The sequence below is a fragment of the Cygnus olor genome, chromosome 8 (genome assembly GCF_009769625.2).
Source record: "Cygnus olor isolate bCygOlo1 chromosome 8, bCygOlo1.pri.v2, whole genome shotgun sequence".
Classification (NCBI taxonomy): domain Eukaryota; kingdom Metazoa; phylum Chordata; class Aves; order Anseriformes; family Anatidae; genus Cygnus; species Cygnus olor.
The window spans coordinates 32,805,788-32,829,085 of record NC_049176.1 but is presented as its reverse complement, the minus strand read 5'-3'; the positions used below and the strand labels follow the sequence as shown (position 1 = coordinate 32,829,085).

Genomic DNA, 23,298 nt, shown 5'->3' with positions numbered 1-23,298 from the left:
CTGCAGCTCTGTCAGCAGCAGACTGTGAAGGGAACTTCCCACAACTTTTTATATGCTCCCAATTTAATAATTTTTCTTCTCAGCTATGTGAGGTAAGTCAGTAAAATTTAAAAGCTACAGAAACAGAGGCAGAGGAAAATAAATGACCTGATGAAGGTCACACTGGATTGGTTGTGCTGCTGTGGTGTTCTGCCAGCAGCATGGCCTGCTGCAAGGGCACAGGCGGCAAGGTAGACCATGCTGCTCATCAGCTTGGAACCCCACGCTGAGCTCCCGCCAGGAGGCAAAGGGGTGGCACTGTGTGGATGAGCTGTGTCAAGCATTCAGTCAGGATGGCAGAGAGGACGGCCAGGCAGACATCCTTTCAGTTGCTCAGCTGGGTTGAGCTGGGAGCAAAGGTGTGCTGGTGCAGAAGCAGCTCCACTTATTCACTCTGATGCAGTGGGCAGAGATGAGGGATGAAGTCTGGGCCCACAGCAAGAGCAGCAGCACTGTAATTCTACTGCATGGTACCTGACATCAAGCTGTGGGCTTCTCACAGGCTTGTTACTTTTCAGCTGAAATAAGTTATACAAAGCAGCAGTAATTCCAGTAAAGCTGTATTTCTCCAGGCTCCAACTCTGCTTTACAATGTCCCAGATTTCCCAGACCAGACTTGCTGTCCAATTAATGTATAGTATCACTGCTCTGGAAGAGAGGCTCCTGGAGACTCCTGGAGTTCTCTCAATGTTGCTCTTGTCTTTGAAAATGCAAGTAGGGAAAATTAATTTTGCCTTCTTCCAGCCCCACAGAAGCTGACTGGAGAAGACAATTGTTTGTATGATTGGTATCCTGGGGTAAGGAGCTAATCTAGAATTGGTATCCTGGGGTAAGGAGATAATCCAGGACTGGCATCCTGGGGTAAGGAGGTAATCTAGGGAGGTAAGGAGGAAAGGCTGAAAGAACTTTTCAGCTACTTTTGTTTAATCTCTCTGTTAACGGAGCTGCTCAAGGATATCTGGACACTGCTGGGACTGCAGTTCCTGCAGCCCTGTCCCCACTAGCAGTAAACAGCTAGCCTGAGTATCTGTTGAACACAACCAGAAAGGAATGGTGCTTGAGGCAGGCTGCATTTCATCCCTTTTGGAAGTCAATACCATGCATGATGCTCTGTGCAGCCAGGGCTAGCCCTCTGCAACAGCCTCGGCTGGCTAGTGGGGTCCAGCTGGGGCTCCTCCATACTGCCACAGCCCCTACAGAGCTAGATGGCCTCAGCTCCAAGCTGAGGAAGGACAGACTGAAATGTTGTAGGGTCTGTTAAGAGAGTGGGGTCCTGACCCATACTTAGTGGGAAGAATAGCAAGATTCTCTTACTTGCGCTAACTGTTGAAAAACCATCTGTCAGTGTACGGAGACAAGCTGGCTTTCCCTTGCCACTCAGTTTATGTTCTTCATCTAATCATGTCCTTAGCTCTTCTGTTAAGGTGCTTTTTCTCCCTTTTTTTTTTTTTTTTTTTTTTTTTTTTTTTTTTAACTCAAACCCATTTGCTCTTCTGTATCCACCGTCTTTATTGTAGTTGTCCTTCCTCTGGTTACTACTGCTACTTTCCTCCCTTACATTGCCTTCCAAACCCACTCTTCCTCTTTCTGCCTTTAATTTTTCTACTGCTTTGAGATGCATATTGCCTTAGCTACTTTTCCCCTGCTGTGCTAAATTGGTCCTTGAGGAAGGCAGTCCCTTCCCTCATCATATATCATTGCTGATTTTCCCTTGCAGAAAGGAGTGTCTGCTGTCAAAGGGGTAGTGGTCTTGATGATAGGTGGCTAGATATCTGTTATGGTTGTAGTCTTCAAATACATGAGCAAGAGAAATTTTCTTTTCTTGTGTTCTTTTTTTTTTTTTTTTTTTTTTACAAAGGTGCACTGGTACACAGAGAATAAGGAGCTTAAATTGAGCTGGCAGTGGTTTCTTTGTGATATCAGCACACTGGAATACCATTCTGTCTTATTCAGGAGGGCAGAATACTGCTGCTGCTGATGTGAGATGCACCCCTATCCTACCAGCTGTTCTCTCCACCCAACAACTTAACTCATGCTGAATATTTATATGCTTTTAATGGTAGTGAACAAATGATTCTGTATCTTTTTGATATAGCTAGAAACGCTATTAAATAGTGAGCCAAATGGAGGACTAAGATCAAGAAAATTTTAAATTTTATTCCGGGCTTTCTTAGTAGTACTGTATATAGTGTTATGTACAAACCTAACTTAGAAAATACTAATTTGAATTGAAACTTGTATGTACAACATGCACTAGAAGAAATATAAGTTTATTGTGCTTGAACTTTCAGTTGGTGAAAGGCAGGATCCATTTAGAAATGGAAAGAAAGACTGCTGAGATAATTTAGAAATAGAAATAAAGACTACTAAGAAAGACTGCGATAACCGTTTAGAAATGGATTTATATTCCACATCTGTAGAGCAATGACATATATACATTTTCATATCTGGGAAACGTGGATCTCTTTTCCACATTGTGCTTTAACAAAAGTGATGATCAAGCTTTCCTAACCATTAAAACATATATGGCCACCATACTGCAAACTCTTCTTTTTAAAACTTTGTTCACCTATTATCCTATTTTTGAACATTTGAGGTCACTTGCTCTGCGTGAAGTCTTGAAATGAGGCAAACTTACGGCAGCTGTTGGAATACTTTGGCAGACCTGTGGAGTTCATCCTTTGAAATGTATTTTAGTATGTCTGGGTGCATTATTTGAGACTATAATACTATGTAAAAAGTAAATAAATTAGTATGGTTCAGCACAGTCTGTTCCACACTGGTGTGTGTCATGATGCATCAAAGGTAAAAAGAGGAGTTAATGGGAAGTCAAGATACCAGAAAAAAAAAAAAAAGTGATCTGATACAAAACTACCCATTTTATACAGCTCCTTGCTGAGAGATTAAAATATTATTGGATTCATACCCGCTGATTCCCTCAAATCGGGTCTGGTTGGTTAGCAGCTAATACACAGTTGCTAATGGGAATGTGCATTTACCTCTGTTGTTGATGTTGTTACTGCCATTCTGCATAAACATAGACTGCAGGGGTTCAGATACTAGCTTTGTTGGAAAGACTAAGAAGCATAGGTAAATGATGTGGGGGGTTGGCTTGCCTTCATCTGCCGCCATCCTTGGAGACACTGAAACCTGATCTACTCTCAAAGTTTCCCTGCTTTGAGTAAGGGTTGCCGGAGTGCCTTCTAAGGTTTCTTCCAACCAAAATTATTTTACAATTCATAAGAGGATTTTAGAAAAAACTTTGGTATTCATTTGTCTTCTCTTACTGCTGCATTTCTGTGAAAATACCCCTGTTTTGAGTAACTGTCTAGAAAGATTTCTGATTTTTTAATGACATGTTTATGACTAATTCACACTCCCTCTGGATGAGTGATAAAACAGTCAAAATCCAGGCTACCAGGCTATGAATTATGCAGCAAATTAAAAAAAAAAAAAAAGTATATATATATATGTTTATTTTCTTAATCTGAACTGCAGGGTTAATCTAATATTTTTGTCTTCTCAAAACCAATGAGAATACCATTTCTAACCCTCCCTTAGTAGAATAATAATAATGTGCTTTGGAAACAGGAAAAAAGAGAACAAAAATATTTACATTTCTAAACAAAATATCTATCCAAGCAGGTAATTGTTCTAAGAAAGACAGAGGGGATGTCCTGAGGCTAACATTGGTCCATGTAGTTTTACATAAGCAGTAAGAATGGGAGGGAAGGGTAAGAACTGTCACTTTGTCTCTAAACTGAAAGAATTTAGTGTAGCATTTTTCACCCCACTGTAAATAGTTATTAGAATAAGTGCAAATTAAATAGGCTTCCAGGAAGACCTTCTAGGCACTTCACAGTATTTTTTGAGCCAACAATCTTACTACGATTTTCACAGAATCATAGAATCACTGAATACCTACAGTTCACTGGGACCTCTGGAGATTATTCAGTACCACCCTGCTGCTCAAGCAGGCTCATGCCCAGGACCATATGCAGTGCAGTTCTGAGTATCTGCACAGATGGAGATTCCACAACCTCTCTGGGCAATCTCTGCCAGTATTTGACCACCTTCACAGTGGAAAAGTGTTTCCTTATACCCAGATGGAGCCTCCCATATTTCTGTTTGTGCCCATTGCCACTTGTTCTGTCACTAGGCACCTTTGAGAAGGGTCAGGCTCCCTCTTTGTCATTCACTCCCACAGGTATTTATATACATGGTAAGACCGTCCTGAGCCCTCTCTCCTCCAGACTGAAAAGTCCCATGTCTCTCTAACTCTGCTTATTGTATGGCCTAGGAAAGCAGCTCTGCAATGCACAAGGTGCAACAAGGTTGTTCCTCTAAGATGGTTTCCATCTCTCATCTCAGATTTGCCACGTTATTGAAACTCAGTTTGTAAAACACCAAGGAGTTTCTTGGAGGGCTCAGTGTGCCTGCAGCCACGCTTGCTGCCTGCAGCCTTCTTGTGCACTGTCCTTGGGGCTGCAGGGGCAGGGGCTGGGGACTCTGGGCACAGCCCCGGTACAAGCGATCAGCTTGGCCGGTCTCCGCTGGGAGGATGTTTCTGGACATTGCTTCCCTCTGTGCTCCTGCCTGGACCACCTTATCCGCTGCTGCCAGCCAGAAGCTCAGCTCAACCTTGTTCAGCTTCTTGGACATATTCAGGACATATGAGGTCAGATTCTTACCTCGTGTTTCTATGTTTCACCTGAAAGTTTGATAGTCATGGGTAAACTGTTCCAGACTGAAATCAAGAGCATGCTCTAACCAGCTTTCCAGTGTAGTGGGCTGGGAGGGGAGAGGGGTGAGATCAATCAGGACATGGAGTGTCTGTGGGCATATGGACAGTCTCTGTATGTATAAAAAAAGTTACAAATTAAAACTGATTAGAAAAAAAGAAGAGCCACAAAAATGAGATTCTTTTTGATGACAAGATCAACTTCTACTAAACTATCCACAGTTTAGAGTTTGCTGCCTTAAGAGGCAAAAGACAATCTTGATTTAAAACAAACAAATAAATCTCCCTTTTTCCTGTTTGCTTATGCCACTATTCCCACTATGTAATCTGAGCATAAAGGAAAGCATGCTGCTAAACTTTCTGAAGCCTTCATTTAGCATCTGTATGAAGAACTTTAAAAGAAATAATACAAACAAGTTGAATGTATATAAGGCGTCTTGGAAGATTATATCACAGATAAGGAAAATGCTTAGGATTTTCTTTTTGTATGTGTAATGCCTTTGCAACCTACTCGCAACATTATTCCCTGCATGAGGGCCCCCTAATTATTTCATCATGCAGCAGGAAATTCTGGTAGGTCATATATAAACAGCCTGAGGCAGAGACCTCTTCATCAGATAGAGCGTGACATCTGACATCTGTGCAGCTTGCCATTCGCATGCCACAATTAGCCAGGCAGCCCAAACACTAACTAATGCAGGAGCAACTGGGAGCATGGGGCTAACTGGTGGTGGCAAAGGTCTCCCTTAATCCAAAATTAAAACTTCTGCAGCCCACCTCTTCCCAATGGCCACGAATCCCACCTTGCCTGGCTAAGCCCATGCCAGGCAATGTGCGGTCCTGACCCTACTCTGCAGCAGGCTCTCCCCACAGATGGGGCGATGAGCCAGGCAGACCCGGCCACCCATAGCAGCTGTGCCATGGCCAGGCTGGTGCGCTGAGCCCAGCAGAGGAATAGTGCAGTCACTAATCCAGCCAGTCTTTGTCCAGCTCCATGCTCAGAGCACCTCCTGGCACTGGAGCACTGTCAAGGACAGCACTGGCTCCTGGTGCCACCAGCCAAGAGCCAGAGATGTCGTGGCGAGGAACAGCTGGAAGTAGGAGATGGCTAAAAAAATCAGGTGACTGAGACAGATTAGGGCTCTGTGTCAGACATGATCCATGGCTGCTTATTTTTTCTTTTAATTGTACTTATTTTTATAGTTCCTCTGTAAAAAGGCAGATTATTTTTCCTAAAATGAGTAATGGTCAGTGGTATTTCCTTGGCACAGAAAATGGCTTCTTAGGGAAATTGTTGCAAGTAGCATTCCAGAGAGGACTTTGAAGTAAATGGAAATGTGTAGGAAAAGCACGTGCCAACAGTCACCACTCTGCCCTCCAGTATTTCTTACCTGAAATTCCATTCCTCTTCACCTCTGCCTTCTTGTGCGGGCTGGCCCAGGCCATGCTGTGTATCCAGGAGTGCTACAACAGCACTGCTACCTCTGGCACTTGGTTAGTTCATCTGTCTTTCTTGGATGAAAGTAAAAGACTGCATGAAAAACAAAGGAAAGTTCTCAGCTTGAAGGAATGTCTTAGGGAAAGAGCAGTGCAACATTTATTTTTCCCTCCAGTGTATATTTCCACTATCTTCAAATATACAACTCTATTTCATCATTATTATTATTCAGACTATTGCATTATATTTTCATACATCTTGGCTGTTTTGAATCAAATCAGATTTTTTTTTTTCATATTTTTTAACTTCTAGTTTAACCTTAAGCCCAGTCCTAGTAAAATCTATGTTTAGCAGTTTTCTGCAGTCTGTCGAAATCTACTTACACAAGAAAATGTTCTTTCCACTACTGCATTTAAGAAAATAATAAATTCCACAAGTTTTAAGAAATTTAGGAGTAACAGTATTTGAAGACAGACTCTTAGGCTTAATATAAGACTACTCAGGCATGGGCTGTGCTGAATCTCTCACTAAAAAATCTCCAGACAAATGATTCATAATCAGTTACTTGTCAAGTTTCAGTCATTCAGTAATTCTTAGGATTCCCTGAAAAGTCAACATTTCTTTTCCCTAGGGAAAGTGACTGAAACAGGTTAAGTTCGTTTGATGAAATCTGCTACTTTAAAATCAAAGTATATCACTAGCTGAAATATCTATTTTTTTTTACCGTTCTCCAATGTACTTTTTACATTAGCTATATTTATAACCAGACAATTCCTCATTAAACTTTCTACCCTACCATTTTCTTATTGCATCCTGATAGACTTGACTATTCATACATTCACTTTTAATTTGAAGATCGTAACATAGAACATTTTTTCTGCGTTTTGTGGAAGTTTAAACTTTAATCTCTGAAATGTACTTTCTATAACCTCCATTTACAGCTTTAATCCTTGGATAATCCTGACCTTGTATACATAGCTGTATTCCTGACTTAGAGTATATTCCTCAACATCCCTTTTTTTTGCAGGGTTAGTAAAATGAAATGTTCAACTCTAAAGGTTTCAGTTTTTCTTGCTAATGAAAAAATTAAGACCTCTTTTATATGACTTCCAAGGTGAAATTCTCATCTATTTATAGCTTTCTCTGCTGTATTTTGCAGCCTGGGACCTAGGCATTTAGCTGGAAGCAAAACCACTTTCATTTTTTATTAATCCATAAACAAGAGCAGTATTCCATGAAGTTAAGGCTAATATTACCAATGGCAAATGATGGTGCATTGCCAAAGTTCAAAGCATTCAGTTTGTTGTCATCTTGAAAATTACTGAATACATAATAGATCATTTCCCCCTTCAATAATTGCTGAAGCATCAGTGGTCATATGGGGGGGGGGAGGGGGAACCTCTCAATTTTTTAATCACTTTCCAATGCGAAAAGGAGCTAGTGTGCTGTTCACAATACACAAAACTGATTTTCCCACCAAGATTCATCTATTGGAAAATAATACTATTAATTTGCTGTAATCTACACTAGCAAATACAGAACACTTCTGTTGCTTCAACAGTGACCTTGTCATTTTGAGTGTTTTTAAAACATTCACAAACATTATTGTGAGTTTTATATCTAGAAGCTGCACTAGAGTTATTTTTATGATTCCTTCTGTTTTACACTGTCATACATCTGACAGTTCATGATAGGCAATTGGGGAGTTTCTATATAAACTCCACTAAGCCTTGTAGCAATTACTGTTGATCCTTGTAAAATGACTCCTCCACTCTTAACAGGAAGGACAAAATGGCTTCTTTACAGGAAGTGGATCTTGATTTGTGGGTGCAATGTTACCCACACAGCACCTTTCAGGATCATGATCCACTTAGGGATGTAATTTGAAATCTGTCTAAATAAGGCTGAAGTAAGTACATTTACCACATAAGTAAGAACTACAGCATAGGTTCTGAACACTGCTTCTGTTCATTCTTCTTTGTACTGATCGATATATCCTAGATATGGTGCACCATAAAATATTATCACATGATACATACATAGTAAAACTTGCATCTTCTCAGAGCAATCTCATCTGCAGTGTTTTTAAGAAAATTAGTTATTCTGTCAATACTTCTCAACTAGTTTCTCTCTAATTTTCAGCAGTTTTCATAGTCAATTTCCTTCTGTTGCTGGTTACACTCTGGGAGTATGAAGCCTCCTGCTGAAGTCTCTGAGGCTCAGGACATAGACTTTCCCCCAAGGAACTCGAGTTGTCCTCACATTATTGCCTACTTGTATGGTGAGCACTTTCAGAAAGCTCTCCTAGGCCTCCTCCAACAAGCCTTAGTCTTGCTAGAAGTGGCTGATCTGTTACCCTAGTTCCAAGCCCCAACTCCCCAAAACTCTGTCTTGTAACATTTTGATGCCTGCCTCTGCACACAGTATGCTAGCCATGAGCCTTTTGGGAAGTTTCCTTCATTGCTGGCCGTGGTCTTTGGTTGCAAGTGCAAAAACAGAAGTAATGTTTGAGATCTAGCCTGCTAAAACACAAAACCTCATACATTGTTTTTATTTGAGGCATGCAAATTAAAACCTTGGGACAGGGTTAGGGCTTTGGGGTTAATTTCTATTTAAAGAGCTGGTTTCTTCCTCAGGCTTAATTTCTGAAAACAAGATTTATCTGCCCCATTAGGGGTGGGTTAGAAAGATACAATCCTAGCTCTGTAGACTGGGGTGGCAGCATAGCTAGATGCTGCTGCTCAGACACCCTCCTAGGTTACTGGGTGTCCCCATGTGGTTGGGCAGAAGCAGCTTTTGGTAGTGTAGAGAACTGTGTGCAGCAGTCAGGTAGGAAACAAAGGGAAGCAGCATTACCCCCAGCACAGGACAGAGGCCAACATCAGGGCCCCCCTGAATGCTAAAAGGCCTGATGGCTCTGACCAGCCTCACCTGGGCCTCCCAGCCAACTGTCTGCCCATGGCTCCAGGAGCCACACTTAAACTCAGGCCCTGTCCTTCTGTCCTTGCCTGAGTGATGTTACAGGGGTGCCTCTGTTAGATAGACCTTGGAGCTATGCTGTAGGTAGCTTGTTTCCTGGATGGACCTCAGATGTAAGTGGTAGTTTATCTCCAGTTCTGTCTTTTGCCCTGTCTCCTGAATGGGCTTGAAACCACATGGTAGTCTTGTTTCCAGTCCTGTCTCTGGGCCCATCTTCTTTTGATCCCGACTGCATTCCCTGGATGGACCCTGGACTTGGTTCACCTCCTTGCCTTATCTAGGACTATCAACAAATGCAATTACCAGCACCCAGCTCTGCCTGCTCTGTTCAGGTGCTGTGGGATTGCACCAATCAGCAAGGGCACTCCTCACACGAGGGTCACCCTCAGCTCATCACTGGTATGTGTGTGCTGCTCCTGGCAGCTCTGCCCTGGCACAGGTTTTCTGGGTGCAAAGGTAGTGAAGGCTGCTGTGGCCAAATCTGGGGACACGATCCAGAGATGACAAATAACTGTGGGAGAGCTGGGCTTGGCTTCAACAAGCATTTGACAAGCCAGTGAGGCTGGGTAGGGTGAGCTGTGTACTCTGTCTGAGGATGTAGTGAGAAGAGGCTGAGCAATGTGGAGCTCCAAGCTTCTGTCTCAGGAGACAGTGCCAACAATGATGCACTCTGTGGAAATAACACAGCCCAAGGCAATGTCTGTCATCTGGAAATGGCTACAAGTTACGTTTGGACAGGACTGTGTAGGTGCTGGGGAGAGAAAATGGCACAATGAAGGAGATGAGAGGAGCAGCGTATAAGAAGAGGGGCGAACTGGAGGCTGGTGGGAGTTGGTAGTGAGCTGTAGGCAGCTGTAGGCCATGGTGTGTTTCCAACTGCAGTAGCAAGAGACAATTCCAGCAGCAGAGAGCAGGTGCAGCTTGGTGCTCACAGGGCTAGTATCTCCTGTTCTGGGTTACACGAAAACAAAGTTTGTAATAGATACCTCTGCTGATTAGGTCCTTAGTCCTATGCATTAGATATATCCAGTGAAAAGGCAGCAGTTTCAGGACATACTTTTTTTTTTTTTTTCAAGGAACAGGACTCCTAAATTATACTCTTAAAAGCTGCCTCACCCATAGGCAGAGTCCACATGTGAAGGTACTTTGCCTGATTGGCTGGAGGTAAGGTGGTGAGTAGAAGAGGTACAGGTGACTTTTTCCCCACCATGGGGAAAGTCACCACATTTTCCAAAAATTCTCATTTTCAATCTGTTTGTAATACATGATTGATCAGATTTTTAATGTAACTCCTGCAGTTACAGCACGAACTTAACACTTAATAGATCTAAGAGACTCTCCACATGAGAGAAAATTTCCCTGAAATTGGTCCTCTCCTGTGCCTCAGCTAGGTACAGATTTTCAACCGTGCCTCCACAAGCTCTTCCTCGTGTGAACCCTCAAATACTGCAGGTAGGCTTTTGTTGTACTTTTTTTCTTTAATCAGTAAGAATATTTTTAATATCTCTCTGCTATTTGATCAGCTGTTTTCATTAAGAGTTTGGGAGATGGCTTTCTATTCCTGTGCCAGAGCTAGCTGAAATTGGTGAGGGGTTACAAGCTGGTTAAGTGTGGACTGTCTGAGAGACTCTGCAGGTATGACTGTACATAGCTGTACTTTGTAAGTTAGCCATATTTTTTAGGAAACAACTAAATGCTTGTTTCATTTTTTTCCTGTGTAACTTTGCAGAGGAAATGCTTTCCATTTCCTGCAGTGGGAAACATTTGATAGAGATGGTCAATGTTAAAACATATTTTTCTCTACCTGGTGTTTCAGGTTCAGCTGCTGTTAGAAAAACAGGTCATGCATTTGTGCCTGCTCAGTGTTTCCTCTGGGAGGTGGCTTCTGTATACAGCCACTTGTACTTGGTACCTGAGATATTTTTCCCATGAAATAGAACAGTCTTTTGATGGTGTTGAGGAAGAGCCGCAGCTCTGGCTAAAGCTGAGCAAATAACATGCAGTTTTATCTAAGTGAGATAGTAGATCTGGGATAGCAGTGAATACAGCAGACTCTGAAAGGGTGAGACTTGTTGATATATGTTATCAATGAAGGAGATACCAAGATACATAATGAAGACTACAGGAAAATGGGTGTCTTTGATCTGGCTGCTGTGAGAACTACTGTGTGAAGCTGTCCTTGTTCAATGAAGTGTTTGAGAAACTAGTGGAGTGCATCACTGTGTCTGAATTACCTGTAGTCTCACTGTTAAATGAAGTTCCCAGAAGAGTGTTGACATAGCCAGAATAAATGTGTTTGGCTGTTGCTTGACAGCAATGAAAAGCATGCCCACGCAACAGTGTAAGGTATCCTCAGAGGCGTTTTTAACTCTTTTCTTAGTTTTAATTTGCAGGTAGATTGTAGATTATATGTTCTTGAAATTCTGTCGTGATGTTTAATTGTTTTTATTCCTGATCTTGCTGGGAAATGCTGGTATGGGAAACCAGTACAAGGTAACATGCTTGTTGCTTATGGTAGGCTCTCTAAACCTCTTAGAACTGAAACATAGCGTGTAAGAGGCCTTTGGCGTACAAGGTGACTGCTTTAGCAATTCCATTAGACCCATCAGTTTGTACAGATGGCTACACAGGCAGCTTTGGGGATAAGCCAGGCTGTTTAGTGCAGATGAATAGGCAGATGCGTCTATGGATGGTGATGGAGAAGAGTACGTTACTGGAAAACCTGACTCTGAGTTCTGAAGCTCTGGTTATTCCCATGCCACCCAGTACACAATAGTGGTGTTGTCCCACCTAGCGAGGCAGAAGGACCTTGCACTTCTCACTCTGGGAAGGGATTTCTCAGGCATGGAAAGATGTCCATGAACTGTCTAGGAGATCAGAATTCATGTTGTGTGGGACAGATTCTGTGGGTTGCTGGGAGGTAGAAAACATAGGAAGAACTATAGTAAATTCAATACCTTACCAGTTTTTGAGCCTGAGTTGTACTTTTTTTTATTCTTAACCTGTACATGCAGTGCTTTTGTACTTTCTTCTGTCCTTATCTGAGAGCACTAAAGTATCCTTTAGTATGTTGGGCTTAACTAAAGTGACTGATTTTCCTGTTACAAAAACTCATTTGGCTGTATTTGGTGCATGTGTCCTTTTTAACCTTGTGCCAAGTAGGTACTGGTGCACAAGAAGCCCTTTAACAGTTTTCCAGCTAGTTTGCTATTTCATTCTGTACAACTGCGCTGCTCAGTGTCTGAGGTCCAGCCCTGCAGGCATGCGTTGCTGATGAGTAATGGGTCAGGCTGTGAACTCCCTGAATTCCAGGGGGGAATGCCTGGATCCGGGGCCACGTGAGTAATGGGCTTGTAAGAGGGCTGGTACCACTGCAACTCTAAGAGCTGTTGGTTTGTCTGTTTGTCTGGTTCACCAATTTGGCTTACATCGACAATAGTAGCTGAGTTCTGGGATAATTATTTTTCTGAGTGTGTGTATCTATGAGAGTTACCAAACATCTTATTCCAGATAAGCTGAACAAACAGGTTGTAACTGATTCCTATCTTCATTGCTCTTTTGCTCCCATAGTTCACCTGACTGCGCTTAATGTGTCACACTGTATAGTGGGAACAGCGCATGCTGTGTTTGGTGTTACGCTATCTCACAGCTCCTTTCTAGGAAACAGGATGGTGAAATTCTGATAAAACTAAGACAGGTTTGTCTGAGTTGATGAACGCTGCACTTTCTGATTCCAGTTTAGAAAACCTCTCAGGAAAGGTTCTTGCATGCGTGCTTCAGAAACATTGAAACCCCTGAGATTCAAGTACCCGTTATGTCCTGGCTTGATTAATACTTGAGCACAGCACATGCTTGGGATATTTTAGAGCTTTTATTTATTTATTTATTTATTCTGGGGCCATGTGTTTGACATGTAGTTATTTATCAAGAAAGCCAAACATTCTGCTTTAGGGCTTCTGCCTATTATATTCTAGGTTCATGGAGACTTAAAAATTTAATGGGGGGCGGGGGGAGAGGAACTATTAAATCTCACTGGTTCTTTAAAGCATAGGTAATTAGCTGTGTCTGAAACAAAATTCTCAGTAAGCGGTGCTGGGCTTCTGGGGAAAACAAGGATATTCCCCTCAGATGTTTGACCGGCAGGTTTTGCCACAGACTCATCATCCCAGTAATCAGCAGAAACATGGTGTCTCTCAAAGCAGAACCTGCAGTTCTGCAGGTAGGCTTCTGAAATCAGCTGTGTGAGTCTCTTAGACTGATTTCCTATGTGTGTAGAAGTGCCAAGTGGAGGCAGCACAATCTCCTTGGTTCTCTGTTAACAGCAGGTGTTTGGTTGTAAATCTGAAACATTTACCTCAAATCAAGTCTTTGTTCATGTTATAGCACATGGATGGTATCTCTTCAGGCAGTGATATGACCGTAAAAAAAAAATAAAAAAAATTGTCTCTCTGTATCTATGAACCTATTAAATCTAGCCTCTTCTGAAATCAATGACCCCTGTAAGGAGGGGGGTCATTGATTCTAGTCTTCAGCAGTGTAAATGGGAACAGGGTCTTGTCCAGTGTTTCTGTGAAAACTAGTGGAAATGCAGAAAGCAACCTGTTGAATGGGTGGAAGTAAAATTTGGTGTCGGGTTGTCAGGGTGACCCCACTGAAGAGATCGGTCTGGGCTTGACTCTACTTACCTGTGCCTTTAAAAATCCTTCACTAATAAAAGTTGAAATATAATCATTAGTAATTATGTCATCAGCACCATCTGTTGGAAATAGTTGAGACTCAAGATGCTGAAGCTTTTTGAGTAATTTTGCCCTTCTGCACCAGAAAGCGTATGCAATGAATACCCCCTGCAGTTGTCTTATTGAGAGAAGGTAAAGGTCTGTGTTTCTTCTCTCTCAGCACCAAAATCCTATAATTATTGCTGAAGGGGACTGAGAAATATCTTTATTAGGGATTATATCAATTTATGCATACTGTGAATTGTTATTGGAGATAGTACAGGAGGAAAACTGTTCCTGTTTAAAAGATATATATGCTGAAGGCAAAAGCTTCTAAAATAATAATAAAAAAAAACTTCAAAAATAAAACTTGTTATGGATGGGAATTTCATGAATGACTTTCTCTTCCTTTTCTCCTCGTATTTAATGAAGAACACAGGTAAAATTGCAGATTCAAACACTTTTGAGCACTGGGGCAGGCAGGGGGTTGATTAGAGTTCTCTAATTATAACTAATGACAGAAATAACATAGGCTCCTGTTTTGCTTAGATAATACATGAATTGACCCACCTCACATAAATACAGTATGTATCCCCTTATTTTTCTATGGCAAATTATTACAAAACCAACTTAGTAAGCCATGCTGCTGTTTCAGATTTTTAAGAACTGGGCAACTCAGTCTGTCTTGACACCCGCAACCGTTTGCTGGGCTCTCAGTGATGAGAAATCATATCCTACAGTGGTGTAACAGCAGGTATTTGAGATTAAAGCTGTTCTCAGTGTGCTTGCTCTCATTTCAGTTGCAGCCTGATATAGGACAGACTGATGTCTTGCTTAGGGCTCTGTGTGACTCCAGTCACTCTGACTTGGGTGTTTTGGCACTTCCATGTGTTGTATTGTGTGGGCAGTTATCTAGAAATTTCCTCTGACTGGAAATGGGGATGCTGCTTCTGTGGTGCTATTCTGAAACTCCTTGTGTACATTTTAACGTTTACTCAAATCTCAGTCTGTGTGGAACCCCCTAGGCAGCATAGGTCAGGAAAAAAACTGCTTTTTGTTTAGACGTATTTGTAAATATCTTATTCTGACTACATTTATTACTTTGCACGTACCGTGATAAACACTGTCTTTGAGCTTTAGTCAATAAGCAGAGTGGTCAGGTCTTCCTATACAGATGGCAGTGATGCCAGGGAGCAGGGATTTAGGGGGTCCGTGGGCAGGTGTCTTATTCTGCTCAGTGACTCCTTGCACATGGATATCAGCATGATGTGGGGGGCTGTTTTTTAATAAGGGTTTGCATCACCAATCCTGTTTGAAAGTAATCTTCTAATCCTGTTTTTCTGCTAATGAATATATTCACTGAAGCAAGCACCTTATGTTGTGTAAAGTCCTAGTGCTAATCAAAAAAAAAAAATTTAAATATGTATCATTCTGTCAATACTTATATAACTGAACTACCCAGGTAGCTGTGGGAGAAATTACAGTGGCAAGAAGGAATTCTTCTATACCTGTCTCCAAAGGAAAAAGCTAGCATGCACTTGTAGCAAAGGAAAGAGCTTGGTGAAATGGAGAGCAGTAAAATGCAAGGTATTTCACAGGTGAGTGGAGCATGGTTGGCTCTTTGTCTCTCTGCTCCTGGACAGACTGCAGCATGGTTATCAAAACCCTTCCTATTGTGGAGGGGCTGCCTGAGCACACAACATGCTTTCGCCTGGGGTCTCTACCTGTCCTTTCCATGGCTTGTGGCTGTGGGGACCACACACAGGGCTGCCGGGGTGCACGGTGCCTGCTGTGGCTGGCCCTGCTGTGGAGCTGTTGGCAGTGAGGCTGGCTTGCTCGGCAGTGGTGGAAGGCAGGACTGCAATGCTTGCTCCACTGCTATGCCGTAGGTTTTTCTGTGGGGCATGACTGCTCCTGCTTGAGCAGATGCTGGCATTTCTCCTGAGTTACCATTGTGGCTGCTACCTTGGAGGGTTTCATTAAGATTAGCTGGAGCCACAGTGCTGCAAATGCATCTCCTGCAGCTCCCTGCATGTTTATCTCAATAAACATTGTGAGAACGGTGAGATGGAGTAACAGTGCAAAAGCAAACCAACAATCTAGCACACAGACTGCAACTAAAAATCTTTTTTCATTTTTAATTTCCCCAAGGATTCACATGTTTATTAAAATGTTAAAATCTATTGTCTCACACTTTTCTTGGGTTAATCCCAAAATTTGCTAGAAAAATCCCTTCTTATAGAGAACGCATTGTAAACCTTGACTTGTTTTAACAGGGTTCATAGTAGAACTTGATGAAATTAATCACTTAAATTTTGCATTTAAAGGTCTGTCTGAATAGTGTGGCTTTGCTCAAAGTGAGAGTATCCATGCACAAGTGCCGCATAGTTCTTTAAACCTCAGGAGAAAATGAATACGTGCAATACATGTGGTGAAGTGTAACTGTGGAAATAGCCAAAAGAACTGTTTTTCCTGAAACCTGAATTTTTCTTTGTTTCTGTTTCTTTGCATTTTGGAGTAAATCTGTTTCCACTTGATGTTGCTTGCAGAATGGGAATAACTTCAGGATATTGCACAAGAACAATAAAAAATTTTCACAAGAGTTAAATATGTGCCATGTAAGTGCTCTTCATGGTTTAGTTGGCTAAATTTTACCACCAGCCTGACCCTCCTTGTCGCTGGGGCCCTGGGCTCCTCAGTGTGGGTGCTGGAGCACCAGTGGGGCCCCAGCAGTGGTGCTTCCCAGGTCTCTCAGCCTCTGGGGTCAGAGCACAGGCAGCTCTTGGGCCATGATCCCATCATCACAGTAGGGACCCTGCCACCTGTGGGATCAGGGCTTTGACTTTTTTGAAAGCAGTGTGTGGAAAAAAGAAGGAAAATGAGTGGTGGGAAATCATGAAAATATGATCTTTTGGAAGTTAATCATCTTGTTTCCTTACTTTCTTGTTGCTGTTCGTAGACTGAGTTAGAGCTGGTTATTGAATTGCATTCTCTAGTCTTTTTCAGACTAATATGGTATATAACCTGGAGCCCACTTATTATAGTTAAAGCATTTTAGCTACATATTTTTTCTTGGTTATGTCCTGAGCAAAGTCCATATCATTTTGACTTAGTAAGGGGTGTGAAATTACACTTGTAGTCAGTGAAATAGCTCTCTTCATATATATTTTAAAGGGGAGGCCTTCTGGTTAGGGTCTCAAGATGGGATAGATTGCGTTTCTGTTTCAGTGGTTAGAGGAACTTCAGAGAGATGTACCGTGATGAAAATGACAAACTTAATAAATACATCAAATAGACATTACTGTTGTGCCTTTGGGTCTCATTGTAATGGGGGATTGTTAATGATTATGCTGGAACTCCTGTGTTCTCTCTAAGGAATTCTGTGTCTGTTTAGCTGTTGATAAAATGCCACTGAAGGTTAAAAGACTAAATTTGAGCAGCATGTGTTGTAGGTGCTTTCAGTCACAACAAGTGAACATTTACAGAAGGCTGTAAGTAACCTACTGCCCTGAACGACTCTTTAATAGTCTTCAAGAATTTGTTAACAAATTTACAGAAATGTTTTTTGTTCGCCATCTTTTACGAACGACTCATAAATAGAACTTCCATATAAAGTCTGATTTGTAATTTCCTGGTAGGGACTTAAATCCCACGTTCAGTGGGAACTGATACTGTACAGAAGAAATCACAAGACAATGAAAATAACAGCAATGTAAACTAAAAGCATAAAACACTGGAATCAAGTGATTGTCAGGGAAATATATAGCTAGAGTAAAGTGTTAGGATTTGACAGGAAAAGTTTCACTTTTTGGTCTTCTATGTGCTGTAAGGTGTGTCATAATGTATAATCACAGAATGGTTGAGATTGTAAGGGTCTTCCAGAGATCATCTAGTCCAACCCCACTGCTCAAGCAGGGTCACCTAGAGCATGTTACACAGGATCGCATCCAGGCGGGTTTTGAATATCTCTAAAGAAGGAGACTGTTCTAGTGCTCTGTCACTTGAACTGTAAAGAAGTTCTTCCTCATATGGCGATGAAACCTCCTGTGGTTCAATTTATACCTGTTAACACTTGTCCTATCACTGGCCACCACCGAGCAGAGTTTGGCTCCATCCACTTTACGTTGTCCCCTCAGGTATTTATAGAGGTTGATAAGATCCCCTCTCAATCTCCTCTTCTCTAAGCTAAACAGGCCCAGCTCACTTAGTCTTACCTTATAGGACAGATGCTCCAATCTCTTAATCATCTCTATGGATGATTAAGGGATTAAAGTGGCATATTAAAATTGAGATCATAAAATCAGAATGGATTGGGTTGGAAGGGACCTTAAAGATCATCTAATTCCAACCCCCCTGCCATAGGCAGGGATGCCACCCAGTAGATCAAGTTGCTCAGGGCCTCATCCAGCTTGGTTTTGTACACCTCCAGGGATGGGGCATCCACAACCTCTCTGGGCAACCTGTGCTAGTGCCTCACCACCCTCTGAGTGAAGACTTTCCTCCTAACCTCTTATCTAAGTCTCTCCTCTTTTAGTTTAAAACCATTCCGCCTTGTCCTGTCATTATCTGATTGAGCCAAAAAGTTGCTCTCCATCTTTTTTATAAGACCCCTTTAAGTATTGAAAAGTTGCAATGAGGTCAGCCTGGAGCCTTCTCTTCTCCAGACTGAACAGCCCCAGCACTCTCAGCCTTTCTTCATAGGAGAGGGGCTCCAGCCCTCTGATCTTCGTGGCCCTCCTGTGGACCCATTCTAACAGCTCCACGTTCTTCTTGTGCTGGGGGCCCCAGACCTGGATGCTGTACTCCTGGTGGGGGCTGCACAAGGGCAGAGCAGAGGGGGACAATCACCTCCCTCAGCCTGCTGCCCACTCCTCTGATGCTGAAGCCCAGGATGCAGTTGGCCTTCTGGGCTGCAAGCACACACTGCTGGCTCATGTCAAGCTTATTGTCCACCAGAACCGCCAAGTCTTTCTCTTCAGGGCTGCTCTCAATGAGTTCTTCTCCCAGTCTGTACTCATGTCTGGGATTGCCCTGACCCGGGTGCAGCACCCTGCACTTAGGCTTGTTGAACCTCATTAGGTTCCCTCGGGCCCACTCTCAAGCTCGTCCAGGTCCCTTTGGATGGCTTCCCTTCCTTCTGTTGTATTGACTGTACCACTTAGCTTAGTGTCATCTGCAAACTTGCTGAGGGTGCACTCAATCCCATTCTCTGTGTTGTTGATAAGGACATTAAACAGTACTGGTCCCAGGATGGACCCCTGAGGGACACCACTTGTTACCAGCCTCCACCTGGCCATAGCACCATTTACTGCCACTTTCTCTGGGTTTGACCTTCAAGCCAATTCCTTATACGCTGAATGGTACACCCATCAAATACATCTCTCTCCAATTTGGAGATCAGGATGTCATGTGGGACTTATGTGTCAAAGGCCTTACAGAAGTCCAGGTAGATGACGTTGGTCAGTCATCCCTTGTCAATTGATGCAGCTTAACTAAATCTATACTCTCTACTGTAAAAAGTCCTTTTGAATGTTTAAGCTACCAGTCATAACAGACAATCCATTTTGTGTTTGTTTCTGCTTTGGGCGTTATCCTTCTGGGAGGAGTAACTCAATACTTCCTGAAACTTTTATGTTTGCTGTTAGTCCTCTCAACTGATGACCAGTGAATTCAAGTTGTGTGTAATATTTATACTTGTTTAAAGTCAGTTGAAAATAATTAAGAATTCTGCTAACTGGAACAACTTGCTTGTTTAAAGCTGCTCATTGTAAGACCTAGCTGTCTTTCTTGCTGCCAGGTAAATCTAATGGACTGATTTTTGGCTGTATCACTTTTGAAGTTTAATGGATTAGTTTTGTTGACCTATGAGGCTGTCCCCTCTTGTTCCCTTTTTCTTCTGCCTGGAGAACTCCCTTGATGATGTGCATGCACATGAAATGTTTGTGCTGTGCTGTTCTGCTGTGGAGCTCTGGAGAATGCAGCCTAGACTTCCTGCAGCAACAGGAAATCCACAGCTTTCTGCTAAGGAGCTAGAGACCAAGACAACACCAGTACATTCATTTTCCACACAATTCAGCAATGCAAGGGAATTCTAGACTGTCAGGACAGAATTATTCCTGTTTGCAGTTTTGCTGTAGCAGGTTCTTCTGACTTTGTAACACAGTTCTTATACTCACTTAACCATGTGATCATTTTTGATATATACAGTTGGTATCATTTTAAAATTCAAGTAAGGCCTAGAGCTTATTACACTATGCACTTGAATGTATATAAGATTTCCTTGTTCCAAAAGTCTTACTGTGCATAACAAGGGAGACTGCAGGGATTTCTTGATATCATCATCTCCTCTTTTTCCAAAATGTGCTCCCTCTTCCATTTATGACCTTCCTTTTGGCTTTAAGATGCAGTGCCCTACAAATGCCGTCTGCACTTGTTAGTATTTTATGTTACTTGTAGGGCTGAGGAGTGATATTGAGTTGCTAATAATGAACTGAATGTCAGTTGCCAATACAACATGTCATTACTTCAGGATATCTTTGGCTTCCCTTTGCCTTGTCTTGGAAGTGAGCTTTATTCCTATCTGCTGTGGTTGCTGGAGGCTTTGGCAAGGTTTTCTGGGATGACTCACCAGAGGAGCAGCAGAAACAGAGAGAAAGCAGATGAGAGATAACTTTTTTTTTTTTAATTTAGATATGAGTTCAGATGAGAAATGACTCTCTTCTGGGGCTGGGAGGGAAAGCAATGATTACATTTGTGTCCTATGGCTGACATCAGTGCCTGCCCTTAGGCTAGTTATAAGGGAGGGGATTTGGTTTGAGGCTTCCCATCCAGCTGAACTCTGTTATCCTCAGTAAGTACCAGGTGTGTGAGGTTTTTACTGGGGAGAGCTCTTCATAGCCCTCTGCACAAAGGGGGGCACATCATACCTCTGGAATTCAAAGAAGGCATAGAGCTCTATTTTATAAAATTCTCTAATTCTGTGTGGCTGTGAAGGTTCAAGTCCTTTTTCTTTAAACAAAGGAGATACTGGGAAAAAAAGACCTGTCTTCAATACCACTGAAGGCCTTCAGTATCTGTGAAGACCTGTCTGCAATGTATCCTTGAGTAGGCAATATATTGAAAGATAACATCCTTGTCATCCAGGACCACATGCTTAGCTGTAAAGGGCAATGTTCTGGTTGTGGTCTCCAGCAGGCAGCTTCCTGGGTGATTAGTCCTGTTTTTTGCTTTTCCCTAGGTGCTTTCACTGTCCATATTTTCTTCCACTTCCATATTATGATTCTTTCATGACTAATGTCTGTACACGTCAAAACCCAATAAAATCTTTCTTCAGTAGGAGAACTTTGTAAATAGAAATAGCCCAGTAAGGAAGCAGCTTCTGAACATTGCAGAGATCTAAGTTCTGCTCACATGTCACATAAATAGGGTGTTGAGTTTTAAACATAGTAATGATATTGTCCAAAGTGATGTTGCAGCGCCAGTTGGTGGTACCAACTGGACCAGTGAGATGCCTCTCATCCTTCCACTTGGCTACATTCTCTCCTAGAAATTGGTTTTGAAATCAGTGGTTTTCTGTGATCAAGAGAGATGTCAAATGCAAAGCAGAAGTCCAGGAGCCACAAACAGGAGCAGTTGGCTTGGGATGGATGTGGTAGCAAGTTCTTATCCCTTGGGGAGTCAGTGTGCATGTATTTATCTGGAATAGCATTCTGCACTAATGACCTGGTGACTGTAAAGAACAAAGATGATCTAATATGTATAGAAAGCGGAATCTGTCTGAGATGAAATTGCATAGGGAAAGGATGATGGGAGAAGCTTTAGTGGGGCAGTGACGGGTGTCTGCTGTAGGCCCTCAGGGTTGCATCTGGAAACAGAGAGAGATCTCTGCAATGTCATTAGAGAGATAAGTAGTACCAGTAATTGGATCATTACGGGAGACTCTAACTTTCCAAATACAGATTGGAGAACAAATGCTACTAACAATAACAAGGTCCAGATATTTCTACTTGTGTTGATCTCCAGATTTCTTTGGATGTAGAAGAAATTTGGAATTTCTTTAAACCAAAGTGTAAAAACTATTTGGAATCTTTACAGCAGACAGAAATAGATGTGGAGAACAATTCCAGGCTGAACTGGATAAATGCCTCAAAAGGACATTATGAGTGAGTATAGAGCATGCAATGAAAATAAAATAAAATTAAAAAATGAGCCTTAAAGAGGAAAAAGTGCAAGATAAAGTGAAGATTATCAAAGGCTATGTGAACTATATTTTCATGAGGAAATTTCAAAGATCTAAGTATGCATGGAGGCTGGAAAAAAGTAAAAGGAATTTTAAAATATAACATATCCTAATAATAAGCTAATTCTTTGTCCAAGCTTCCCATAAATGTTATTTTAGCATCATGAGCTGGATGGCTAACGAATCAAAAGAATAGGGAAGAAGACCTGAATTAGAAACAGTCTGTGTTGGATTAACCCTAGCCAACAGTTAGACACTGACCAGTCTCTTGCTCGCTCCTCCTCACCTGCAGTGGGGTGAAGGAGAGGATGAGAAGGGCAAAAGTGAGAAGAATCAGTCAGAAGAGATAGTTTAATAAATGATGAGATTTAAAAAAAAAGTGATGCAAAGGCAATCACTTACCACCTCCCACCAGTAGATCTGTGTCCGATCAGTCTCTGAGCAGTGGCCACCTTGGAATGACTGTTCCCTGGTATTATTGTGTGATGCCAAATGGTGTGGAGTATCCCTTTTACCAGGTTGGGTCAGCTGCCCTGGCTGTGACCCCTTGTAGCCTACTCCCTAGGAGGAGAGAGTGAGAAGCAGAGAAGGCCTTGACACAACAAGCACTGTTCAGCAGTAGCTGAAGCACTGGTGTGTTCACAGTGCTGGTTTGATCACAAGTCTGAAATGCAGCATCATGGGGGGCTGTATGGTGCATATGGGCTGCTGTGAAGAATATTAATTCCATCCCAGCCAGACCCAGAACAGTCTCAAGGATCTTGGTGGAGCTGAACAGATTATGTTATCTTCACCTCTGGAAGAACTTGTATGTGAAACTGCAGTGAGTTTTAGTGAAACTGGTTGAGGTGGTAATGTGTGATTAGAGACCAGTGGAAATGTAACCTCTGGGCTGACAGGTACTGGCTCATCAACCAGGCCAAGAGAGCAGAAATAGCTTTACTTAGGAAAGGATGATGAAAGGTGTGGAGGTAAATGAAAAATGGGTTAAAATACAACATGAATTTAGCAAAGACAGGTCATCCCAGACTCTAACATGGTATCTTTTGCTTTAAAACAAACAAACTATTCCTAGAAAAATGAAATGCAATGAACCTGTTTATCACGAGGCATTTTTTTACAGTGCCATGTGAAAATTTACTGGTTA

General features: G+C 42.1%; 1 long non-coding RNA gene across 1 annotated transcript in view; it reads left to right on the top strand.

Annotated features, from left to right (window-relative positions):
* Window positions 1-10,446: 10,446 nt before the first annotated feature.
* The window catches only part of LOC121074083, a 31,707-nt gene continuing 18,855 nt past the window's right edge, over window positions 10,447-23,298 (top strand). The window contains exon 1 of the long non-coding RNA XR_005822106.1: window positions 10,447-10,649. This is a non-coding gene — a long non-coding RNA (uncharacterized LOC121074083). The remainder of the gene's footprint in view (window positions 10,650-23,298) is intronic.